The 6,773-nt window shown below is 52.8% G+C and overlaps 2 non-coding genes across 2 annotated transcripts; both read right to left on the bottom strand.

The window, feature by feature from the left end:
• Positions 1 to 2,430: 2,430 nt before the first annotated feature.
• On the bottom strand, positions 2,431 to 2,503 carry TRNAV-AAC (transfer RNA valine (anticodon AAC)). The gene has a single exon. It is a non-coding gene; the product is annotated as a tRNA-Val (tRNA).
• A 666-nt stretch (positions 2,504 to 3,169) lies between these two features.
• On the bottom strand, positions 3,170 to 3,243 carry TRNAN-GUU (transfer RNA asparagine (anticodon GUU)). Its single transcript has one exon. It is a non-coding gene; the product is annotated as a tRNA-Asn (tRNA).
• Between the last annotated feature and the right edge of the window lie 3,530 nt (positions 3,244 to 6,773).

The following is a 6,773-nucleotide window of genomic DNA, read 5'->3' as shown; positions in this document are numbered from 1 at the left end:
ATGGTGGTAGCGAAGGGTCCTGAATGCTGGAGACAGGCAGAGCCCCCAGCACGATCAGTCAGGAGAAGATGGAGTTCCAGTGGAACTGATGCATAGTTTGGATCTAAGCATCAGAACCCTGACTAGAGGGTGAGTAGGGATTTTGTAGAGAAAATACAATTGTTCAAGGAAGAACATTAGATTTGTTTATAGGTAAGCTGATGACTCAAGGGTTTTCTTTAGGCTAGACAATAGGAGCTGATCACTCTTGGCTATGGGTGGTGTTTTCTTCCAGGGAGCTCACAATGCAACTAGGCTGCTTCAGTATTTGGATATCAATTAAGGATTCGTTACTAGAATTGGTCTGATAACTGCTGAGCTGGGTGTGTGCAGGTGTAGGTTCATTAGCATCTGGAGCAGAGATTCCCAGGATGCAGTGCTTCCCTGCTTTTTCTGGTCCCAGAGTTCAGTGCGGTTCTCTGTTCTCCATGCTGTATGTAAATTGAGATGTCTCCCTGTCCCATCTTTCATGCATATGAGGCTACAGGAGTTGTCTTTGCTCTCCATTCTGTATGCTAGAGGGGTCTAGGTGTGTCTCCCAACGCCCTTCACTGCTCTCTGCAAGTTTTCCCCCCCTCTAATGGGTTTTGGTTTAAGCAGAGGCTGGGGGGAGGAGGGGTGTCTTTCATGAGTCAGGCTGGATACTGCACTCTGGTTCCCGAAGAACACAGAGGTTTCTGGTATCAAGGGTCGCCTAGTGGACGCGCCGGCCCTGCCCCCCAGTAAACTGTTATACAGAACGTAAGAACATAAGCAAGGCCGTACTGGGTCAGACCAAAGGTCCATCTAGCCCAGTATCCTGTCTACCGACAGTGGCCAATGCCAGGTGCCCCAGAGGGAGTGAACCTAACAGGCAATGATTAAGTGATCTCTCTCCTGCCATCCATTAGCAACAATCTTTCCCTTTGTCCTCAGTTCCAGTATCTTCCACTACACCCAGCCGGAATTAAGTTAATTGGCTGGGAATCTGCTGAAATAATTGCCATAAAATGGTCAATGCTGACATTAGGCTTCAGAGTAAAAACACAATTGCTGCTAGGGAGACAGTTTCTCTCTCTGAAGGCTATTATTCCAAAATGTCTGCTGAGTCAGGCGGACATCGCTACTTAAGTTTACACTAATTTCTCCTTGTGCGTGTTATCTTCCTAATGATAAGAGCAGAGATTTAATTTTTTAAGTGAAAGTTCATAGCCTGGAGGTAGGCAAATTCAAAATATACAAGAGCAATTATCTGGTCAGGTAATTCCATTATACTGGGCTCCTGGGGTGTAGCTGAACAGCATTTCCTCCACTGCAGAGATTAATCAACTGGAGAAAATTATGCCAAGCACCATCGTCTGACTGTAGAGCTGGTATTTGCTTTTGTCTTTTTAAAGAGGACACCCGTACTAGAGCCATTTCAATCGCAGCTCTTTTTAAAATGACTTTTAACAAAGTAATTAAAAAGAACAGTTTTTTGTCCTAGCTTAACAATGGTCGTATATGGGGAAAGTTACATGTTTTGGATTCCAGCAAAGCTAGTTGTGCAACTGATATATAACACACTTTGCTGCATTTCAACATTTTGCTTAAATGAAATCAGTGATTGTCCAAGTAACAACAAAGAAACCCGATGCTTATAAACGGTGAGTGGCCTATGCCACTGTTATGGGCTGATCCTCTACCAGACTGGGCCCTGGGCAATGGGAAAACTTGGTGCACGTCCGGTCAGTTTTGTGCTAAAGTCTCTTTGCTGTTTGATGCCATTTGGAAAAACCCTACAATTTCTACTAAATAACTCAACTTCATTCTTTTTAAAATCGGGTTAACACCGCCTGGTTTTTGTGTGACAGCTTGTGGAATGACAAATCCAGAACGAAGGATTGCACTCTATAGGCCACGTTAAGATTATTTCAGAGTAGTAGATAGAATTTAGTCCCTATTAAAGGCTTCAAGAAACACCCCCCCCCCCCGCCCCTAACAAAAATGTTAATTTATCATAGCAGCTGAAAGGGTAAGGAACCCAGGACTATAATTTAGAGAGAGCTTCCATGTTATTTAGCTCATCATTGATCAGGGCCGGCTCCAGCATTTCTGCCGCCCCAAGCGCAAAAAAAAAAAGCAAGCCGCGATTGCAATCACGACCAGCGGCGGCAATTGGGGGGGGAAAAAAAAAAAAAAGCTGCGATTGGTGGCGGCAGTTCAGCGGCAGGTCCTTCGCTCCTAGAGGGAGTGAGGGACCTGCTGCCCCCGCATTGCCGCACATGCCGCCCCTCTGCCATGGCTGCCCTAAGCACCTGCTTGTTAAGGTGGTGCCTGGAGCCGGCCCTGTCATTGATACAATTCAAAGTAGAACTTCAATGTTCTAAGACTAAAAATGCAGGAGAGGAGTCAGAAAAAGGGACAGTGACTTGTTTCCACCCGGTTTCGAACCGGGGACCTTTCGCGTGTTAGGCGAACATGATAACCACTACACTACGGAAACCCAACTTAGTTATAACCCTTCCATGGTCTCTGTTATACTTTATATAGACGCGTGGTTGTGTATTATCAATACTTTGGTGTGTAGGTTTGTTCACTGCCAGATGCAGAAACTACTTGGTGTCACGGGGCTTCTATTTTTTTGCCACAACGTTTGTCGAAGGCACAGGAATATGGTCTCCAGCTACAGACGCTACCTAATGCAGTGTCTATATCTGTGGCCTTCCTGCTCACAAAGCGACCACCCCCGCCCCAGACTGGCACAGCGCGGCACGCACAGGACACAGCGACCCGGCTCGGGCAGGATCGCTAGCGACAGGACACTTCTTCCCCACCCCGTCAGTGCGCGCGCGAAGGAAAAGCTGGGGGCAGAGGGCGCTCTGCGGGTGCCAGCTCCGGGTGCGCATTGCTCGCCCCCCCCCCCCCGCGCTAGCTCCGTGCGGGGAGCGCAGCGCAGCGCCCCTCGGGCCAGCAGGAGACAGGCGCCGGCAGCGGGGCAATGTCTGGTCTGCGCTCCCAGCCCGTCCCCCGCCCGGCTCCAATCCCGGCCCAGCCTCTATAATAAAAAGTGCCAGGCCGGGAGCAGAGCGAGCCTCCCCCAGTGCAATCATCAGCACCTCATTCCCTGTTCACGTGCAGCCCCCCCCCGAGAATAAAACACTCCCACGCCCGTCCCTGGGTGGGCTCGAACCACCAACCTTTCGGTTAACAGCCGAACGCGCTAACCGATTGCGCCACAGAGACCGAGGCGGAAAAACATGTTGCGTGATGGGTACTGAGGGGCGCCCCCGGCTGGGTGGTGAGCGCGAGGCCCGGGCCCTGAGCGCTGGCGGGGCTGGAGCCGGCTGGGAGCAGGGAGCCGGAGGGCTGCTGTGCGGTTGCACGGGACTGGGGTGAGGGGGGTGCCCCAGGGATGGGAGAAGCAGGCGGCGCCATGGCAACAGGGGTCCATGAGGGGAGAACGGGGCCCGGCAAGAAAATGGTGGCGCAGGACGAGGAGCGCGCACTGGTCTGGGGGGAAGTGGAGCAGCGGGGGGGGGGTGTGGGGGGTGTGACTCTAAGTGACACTCTGCTGCCGGTGCCTAGAGCCCCAGGTGGTGCGGGACGCCGCTGAGCCGACCCCAGTCTAGAAACTCCGCTGCTCCGAGAGCTGATCGCACAGGACGGGCTCCACCGCAGAGTCCTTACCGGCAGGCGAGGAAATACCAAGCCATGCGGGGTATGTTTATTCCAGCCAGCCACCCCCTGGAGATTAGCGCCTTCAGTGCAGCTTTCCAGCAGCGCTAGTCACTTGCAGGGAAAGTCAGGAAATTCCCTCCTCTCTCCACGGTATCACACCGCCCCAGGGCCCTTAGTGATCCGTATTGTTCTTTGCTCACTCCAAGGCAATTACACACTTTTCACCTTGGTCTCGGTGTCTATGACCATGCTGAGGCTTTGTCTCTCTCTCTCACACACACACCCCCGGTCAGGAATTTAAGAAATGAATTACTGCTTCCTTAGGCAAGGTATTTGTCCTTTATAGATTTAAAGCACTTAACACGCCTTCTCTCCAATCTGATTTATCCATACTGCAATACTACACATTTCAGAATCATGGAGACATGCTGAATAAGGAGAGAGAGGGGCTGTATGGAGACTGAGGACTGTCCCATCCTACAGGAAGTGTTTAGCAAGCAATGGCAATACAGTAATAATGCTTTGCATTTATGTAGTATTTTTCATCCAGAGGTGTCAGCATGCTTCAAAAAAGTGCTTATGAATCAGTATCTTATTTCACAGGTGGGTAAACTGAGGCAGAGAGTAACTCAGTGACATGATCCGAAACAGAGACCAACTGTCCTGTCTCCTAATCCTGTGCTCTAATTCCTCATGTTGCCAGTCTTCAATCTGAGTGTTTTTCTTTCAGCCTGCAAACACAAGTTCTAAAGATGTCCATGAGATTTGCATATTCAGTACAGATCTGCATTGCTGTTTGGAAGAGAAAATTGTTGCCCTCGGTTTTACCTTTTGTGAATGCCCTAACCCTAACCCTGTCCTTTCCCTCACATGAGGCACACAGCAACATGAGGCACACAGCAACTGTGACTTGGGTTGAGGGAATGGATGGTTTTAGGGATAGCAGAATGCTTTACAACTCTTTAGAAATGTAAAAATGGAGATGTTTTAAAAAATATATACATACTGGTCCAGAAAATAGTGAGGTGGGTGTTCATTCAGATGAAATGATTAGTGAGTGAGTCACAATACTCCAGAAGGACAGTGAGGGAGGATGGGCAGCAGGTATATGGATTGTGGCACAGCTGTGGTTACAAGTGCGGCTCTGAAGAGGCAACCAGTATATAAGGTCTTAGCATCATGTGGCTACACTGGAACTCAGCTTGTGCAGAATCGAAGCTTTCTTATGAAAAAGAAAAGTACCTTTCTAGGCCCCTAGGGCTGCAGGATGACTCTTCCAAGCATGGAGAACATGCACACTAATGTCATGGTGTCTGCTTGAGTCCAGACCACCTGAAACTGATTCAGAGGGGTGAACCACCCTTACCCTGTTGATCTCAATCCCGAGGCAACTCTAAAGTGCAGTGAGGACACTTCATTGTCACCATTACCAGTATCATTGCTGATCATTTTGGGGAATGGAACAGGAACAGGGGTGGGAACTGGAAGTTGCTGCAGGGAAGCAAATATAAAGAGAAGGACTGAAGAGATTCACAAAGATCGAAAAAAGGGAGAGAAAGGAAGAGAAACAAAGGGCAGAAGTTTACACAGAGTATTAAGCATGACAGTAAGAGACTGAATAAATAATAAAAGAGTAGTCACTACATAATGGCTGTATTCACCTATTAATCCCTGTGCAAACCTCTCAGTGACATGACTGGGAAATCTGGTAAGGATTGAGGTGAGTATGAAGTCCTGAATTTATATCCCATCCCACAGAGCATACTAAGGGATGGTCTACACTGGCGGGGGGGGGGGGGGAGTTTGATCTAAGATACGCAACTTCAGATATGCTATTCGCGTAGCTAGGGTTACCATATCTATTAAATAAAAAAAGAGGACCCTCCACGGGCCCTGGCCCCGCCCATTTCCCAGCCCCAGCCCCGCCCCAACTCCGCCCCTTCCCCGCCCTAACTCCGCCCCCTCCTCCCTCCCACTCCCAGCCACGGGGAAAGGGCTGCCCGAGCGCTACCGGCTTCACGGTTTGCCGGGCAGCCCCCAGACCCTGCGCCCCCGGCCGGCGCTTGCCCAGCGCAGCTGGAGCCCGGGAGGGGAAGCGCCCAGCCGGGGGCGCAGGGTCTGGAGACTGCCCGGCAAACCGTGAAGCCGGTAGCGCTCGAGCTTCGGGCAGCCCCCTTGCCTCCGGACCCTGCGCCCCCAGCCGGGCACTTCCCCTCCCGGGCTCCGGCGGCGCAGGGTCCAGAGGCACGGGGGCTGCCCGAAGCCGGTAGCGCTCGGGCAGCCCGGCTCTGTTTAAGAGCCGGGCTGCCCGAGCGCTACCAGCTTCGGGCAGCCCCCATGCCCGGCTCTTAAACAGAGCCGAAGAGTCAGGAGAGGAGCAGAGCCGCCGCGGCCCGGAGGCTCTGCTCCTCTGCTGACTCTTCGGCTCTGTTTAAGAGCCGGGCTGCCCGAGCGCTACCGGCTTCGGGCAGCCCCCGTGCCTCTGGACCCTGCGCCGCCGGAGCCCGGGCGGGGAAGTGCCCGCCCGGCGGCTGGGGTCCGGAGGCAAGGGGGCTGCCTGAAGCCCATAGCGCTCGGGCAGCTCGGCTCTTAAACAGAGCCGAAGAGTCGGAGAGGAGCAGAGCAGCCGCGGCTGGAGGCTCTGCTCCTCCCCTGACTCTTCGGCTCTGTTTAAGAGCCGGGCTGCCCGAGCGCTACCAGCTTCGGGCAGCCCCCGTGCCTCCGGATCCTGCGCCCCCAGCCGGGCACTTCCCCTCCCGGGCTCCAGCGGCGCAGGGTCCGGAGGTATGGGGGCTGCCCAAAGCCCGTAGCGCTCGGCTCTTAAACAGAGCCGAAGAGTCAGGGGAGGAGCAGAGCCGCCATTTTCCCGGACATGTTCGGCTTTTTGGCAGTTCCCCCCAGACGAAAAGCCGGACATGTCCAGGAAAAAGAGGACGTATGGTAACCCTAGCGTAGCTGAAGTCAAAGTATCTTAATTCGACTTACCTGGCCGTCCTCACAGCGGCAAGTCGACCACCGCGGCTCCCCTGTCGACTCCACTTACTCCTCCTGCCGAGGTGGAGTACAGGGATCAATTACCCGATCCGGCGGGTAGT

The sequence above is a fragment of the Emys orbicularis genome, chromosome 1 (assembly GCF_028017835.1).
Source record: "Emys orbicularis isolate rEmyOrb1 chromosome 1, rEmyOrb1.hap1, whole genome shotgun sequence".
Taxonomy (NCBI): domain Eukaryota; kingdom Metazoa; phylum Chordata; order Testudines; family Emydidae; genus Emys; species Emys orbicularis.
This window is presented reverse-complemented; position numbering and strand designations above follow the sequence as displayed.